The 5,504-nt window shown below is 27.8% G+C and overlaps 1 long non-coding RNA gene across 1 annotated transcript; it reads right to left on the reverse strand.

Moving 5' to 3' along the window:
* Positions 1 to 329: 329 nt before the first annotated feature.
* Positions 330 to 5,136, reverse strand: LOC134700126 (uncharacterized). The gene is made up of 2 exons (XR_010103783.1): positions 4,707 to 5,136; positions 330 to 425 (listed from the first exon to the last, which is right to left on the reverse strand). It is a non-coding gene; the product is annotated as an uncharacterized LOC134700126 (long non-coding RNA).
* Positions 5,137 to 5,504: the final 368 nt, after the last annotated feature.

A 5,504-nucleotide genomic window follows, 5' to 3' on the forward strand; every position in this document is an offset into this window, starting at 1 on the left:
TAAAAATATTGATCAGGAATACACCGACTATAAACATAGAGATAGTAAACAAAGCGGTATTATTTGAGAAAAAAACAAACACAGACCGAAATTCATCGTTTAAATACCCACGATCTGAAAAACCAATCGCAATCAGTGAGGCGTATAACGGTATTTCTCAGGTAAAACAAATGTTATATCAGTATGTAAACTGTCCTATAAATAATTCTTCTTGGAAAGAAACAAGACTAAAAGAATTTAGCTTTAAGTCAGTCAAAAGAAATAACAAAATAATAATAAATAAAATCAATACCAAATGCCTCATTATTAATGGTAAGAAAGATAACTCACCATGCTATTGTATGAAATTTAAAATATCCAACTATAAACCACCATGAAAAACTATTTGCACATCTGTACGGTCAATGCTAATGGCCTACAGCAACCTGAAAAAATAAATAAAATAGTAAGATGGGCAAATCAACAAAAATGTGATATCACTTTTATACAGGAAACTCATTTTACTAAACAAATGCAAGATACTTTGTTTAAAGAACTTGGTAAAAACATTTTCAGAAGTGATGGTACCAGTAATTCATGTGGAGTAGCAATATGGATAAAAGATAGAATTAATTTTAAAATTATTGATGAGCATAAAGATTCTGATGGCAGATTTATTTTGATTAATATTGAAATAAATGAAAACATTTACACGCTAGTAAATATCTATGCTCCAAATAGATCAAGAGAAAGAAATAGTTTTTTTCAAAACAGTTAAATCAAATATAAATAAATATGGATTAGGTCAAACAATTCTTGGGGGAGATTTTAACGACATCTGGTCATTAATTGATACAAAAAATAAAACTAAATCCTCTAAAAAATTTGATAAACCAGTAACAGGTTTAAAAGGGCTTATAAAATCATGTAAATTGATAGACATTTGGAGAAGTAGAAATAAAAATTTAAGGCAATTCACGTGGTGTAGAAAAGATAGATCAGAAGCAACCAGAATTGATTACTTTCTGATTTCAAAAGAAGTACAAAAAAATTGTAAAAGCTGCGATATTAGACCTTTAGTACAGAAAATAACTGACCATAATGCAGTATCTTTGAAAATTAATACTGCAAGAGGAAATAAGGGGCGTGGCTACTGGAAATTAAACTCCAGTGTTTTAAATAATGATGACTATGTAAATGAAATAAACAAATTAATAAACAGACATGAAAACGAATCAATTAACTGTGATGATTTAGGGATACTATGGGACAATTTGAAAATAGAAGTAAGAGATGCAAGTTTAGACTATTGTAAAAGAAAAGCCAAATTTAAAAAAGATAAAATAAATATCCTAGAAAAACAACTAAATGATCTCAATAATAAAGCAAATAATGGTACAGACGTAAATCATATAATATTACAAAAAGAAATTGAGAATTTGGAAAATGATCTAGATTGTTTATATAAAGACAAAATTAAAGGACAAAAAATAAGATCAAGGGTAAAGTGGTTCGAAGAAGGGGAAAAAAATAGTGCATACTTTTTGGGACTAGAAAAAAGTCGTCAAACAAAAAAGATTATAACTGAACTATATGATGAAAATGGGATCCCAACAACTGATCAAGATAAAATTCTAAATCTACAAGTAAAATATTATAAAAAACTTTATGAGTCCACTAATCCTTGTGAAAATGAAGTTAAAACATATATCAATGAAACAAAATTAACAAAAACGCTTAAAGATTCCGATAGTAATCAATGTGAAGGGAAAGTAACAGAAATTGAATGCACTGATGCAATTTTTAAAATGAAGCTTAATAAATCCCCTGGTCTTGATGGATTGACAGTGGAATTTTATAGGCAATTTTGGACAAGCCTTAAACATATTGTTGTCAAAGTATTTAATTATAATTATGAAAAAAAAGAACTTACAAACTCACAAAAGAAAGGTGCAATTTCACTAATTTTAAAAAAAAATGATCCTCTTTCATTAGATAATTATCGTCCCATAACTTTATTAAACATTGATACTAAACTATTAGCTTATGTATTAGCTCAGAGACTTAAAAAAGTACTACCATCTATTATTAGTCTAGATCAAACAGGATATGTTAAAAATAGATATATTGGTTTTAACATCAGACAAATTCAAGATATAATAGATTATTCTGAGAAATTTAATATAGAAGGAGCAATCCTTTTCTTAGATTTCAGTAAAGCTTTTGACTCACTAGAATGGACTTTTATGACGGAAACACTAAAACGGTTTGGATTTAAAAGTAGCTTTATCAGATGGGTGGAAATTATGTATAACGACATTAAGGGATGTATCTTAAATAATGGGTGGGTCTCAGGTCCATTTAAAATATTTCGAGGGATACGACAAGGGTGTCCGATTTCAGCGTTACTTTTTGTTATAACAGTAGAATTAATGGCAATAAGACTTAGAAGTAATAAAGATTTTAAAGGTATAAAAATTACATTAGATGGAAAATCTTGTAATTTAAAAATTTGTCAATTAGCTGATGATACAACACTTTTTCTTCAGTCAAGGAAAGAAATAAGTTTAGCTCTCAGTATAATTGAAACATTTGGAAGTTTTTCAGGGCTTAAGCTAAATAGAAATAAAACTGAAGGGGTATGGTTAGGACGACTAAAAAGTTCAAAAGATAAATATGAAAATATAAATTGGACCGACAAACCAATCAAAAGCCTTGGAATATATTTTTTGAGTATGACAAAAAAGAGTGTCAAACATTAAATATTGAAAAAGTGTTGGACAAATTAACGAAACTTGTAGAAAGATGGGCAAAAAGAAAGTTAACAATACTTGGAAAAATATTAGTGGTAAAAGCTCTTCTTCTACCAAATATAACCTACATTGCGACTAACAGTATCATTAATAAAGAAAATCTACAAAATATAAATAAAATCTTATATAAATTCATTTGGAACGGAGGAAAAGATAAAATAAAAAGGTCAATAATAACAAAAAACTTCGCAGAAGGGGGGTTAAAAATGATTGATATAGAATCCTATATAAAATCTATACATTTAAAATGGATTATAAAAATATTAGAATCAGAAAGTGCAAATTGGTCTGTATTATCAAAACTATACCTTAATAAATTTGGAAAAAACCTTCTTATTTTTAAGATGAATGTGAATAACACAAAATTGCTAGATAAAAACATATGGAACAGTACACCAACCTTCTATCAAGAGATGATAAAAACATGGATAAATGTAAATAATTGTGAAAACAATCAACATGATCAAATCAATAATTATTTAGAAATCAGGAAACAAGTTATATGGGGAAACAAATTCATAAAATTTCAAGGAAAATGTCTGTTCTTTGATAATTGGATTGATAGTAACATACTATATATAAATGACATAATAGATAAAAGAGGAAATATATCAGAAGAAATTATTATTTCAAAATTAAGAAATAAAAGGAATTGGATTTCTGAATTCTCAAAACTAAAAAGATCCATACCAAAGCAATGGACCAACAAATTAAAATCAGAAGAATCAATCAAAACAAAAGTCCATTTCAACCGAACAAAAACTAAACTTAGAGATTGTAATGATGTTCTAACTATTAATGCTAAAAACATATACAACTTAGTATTAAGTGTGTCAAAAACAGAAATACCAGTAGGATTTTTGAAATGGGAAAGAGTCTTAAGCAAAGGGAGACTAATAAATGAATTTAAAGACTCTATTAAATTTAATTTTGAATATCTTAAAGATAATAAAATAAAAATGTTTAGGTGGAAACTAATGCACTTTATTTTGCCAAATGAGGTGTTGCTTTTTCAGTGGAAAATTTCACAAAACAATTTGTGTTCATATTGCAATGAAATAGATAATTATAATCATTTTTTCATTACATGTTCATATCATAAAACATTCTGGAAATCAATGAAAGTTTTACTTAAAAAAGTCTTCATAGGCGAACATGTGATAAGTCTTCATTCGTTGGTTATAGGATACAAAATTCATGACAATGTATACTATGCGCTAAATCATTTGCTTAGCTTAATGTTCTTTTCAGTCTATAAATCACATTATGTTTCCAATAAAAAAACCAAAGCAGTAGACACCTTTAAAATTTTTGAATATGAGGTAGAAAATACTGTAGAATTATATAGTATGACCAATACAGAGATCAGTAGTTTATTTACAAATGTGTTGAATATTTTGAAGTATAAAAATGAAGTCATTCTATAGTTAACTTAAGCTACATGTACATGTATAGAAAAAAAACAGATGTTATAGATCTAGATTATGTGTGATTGCATGTGTGTTTTTTTCTTTTTTTTCTTCCTTTATTATAAATGTACTATGCAAGTAATTATCTGTAAGTGCTATGCCTAAGGTGTGAGTAAGTGTGAAAGGTTTGTTTGTATGTTAAATTTATCATGTGGCAATGAACAAGAATGACTGTAAGCGCAGAAGTTTGTGTGTACAGTAATTATTACTATTATGTATGAATGATAATGTGGGTAAATCAGATATATAAGTGTGTAGATGTGTGTGTGTGTCTTTGTCAATATATAGGTACTTCGACACGTGTACACTAAATATGTGTATTGTTTACAAACTTAGACAGGTAAACTAAAGGTCACGACACGATACTTATCTAGGTCAAATCAATAACAAATTTAATAAAGATTGAAAGTGCAACTGTGAAAAATATATTTACACTCCAACTTACCTTTACGCAATATTATTCCAAACTCTTAAAACCACATCGAAATTAATAATCCAAATTCACGAAACACTTAAAAAAATATTGTCCAAACACGAGGATAAGACAAGGCGTGTGAGGTCACTTGACCGCAATATTTTTGATTAAATAATAAAAGAACCTAAAAAGTCATTCCGGATGAATGATCAAATTCCGTAAAACAATTAGTGTGTAGATATTTTTTATATGAATATATCTGAAAATACTTTAAGTGATGTAGAAAAGACTATTTGTAACACATATAATAATAGTTTAATGTGTGAATTAAAACAATGTAATTTATTAGTTAATTTTACTGAATATTATCCCTGGGTATTCAGTTGTAATCTAACAGGGAAACTTGATGAAATGCTGTACACCAAGTTTAATTGTTAAACAGCAATATGTGCAATAAAGAATCAATTACAGTGTTAAAAAAAAAAAAAGTTTTACTGTGTGTATAGCTGTGTGATTGTTTATTGACAATGAATCTTAATCTCCTTTCAATATTGTACTGCGAAATAACAACATCAATTGCATCAAAGCGTCTCCAGAATAGCGAAAAAAATCGCACCTTAGTCTTTAGCTGGCCTCAAGACAATAATTTATGTATTTATCTTCATTAAGTTAAAATGGATCTATGCACCAAGTAATATTCACTTATGTCAAATTATTATTATTATCTGATATCAAGTTTGACTTTAGACTAAGTGGGAGTCTATGCTGTTTGTCTTTGTTTAATGTATTGGACTGCTTTCTGTTTCATTTCATATTAAGTCTGCCAAT

This window comes from Mytilus trossulus, unplaced genomic scaffold (assembly GCF_036588685.1).
Source record: "Mytilus trossulus isolate FHL-02 unplaced genomic scaffold, PNRI_Mtr1.1.1.hap1 h1tg000122l__unscaffolded, whole genome shotgun sequence".
NCBI lineage: Eukaryota > Metazoa > Mollusca > Bivalvia > Mytilida > Mytilidae > Mytilus > Mytilus trossulus.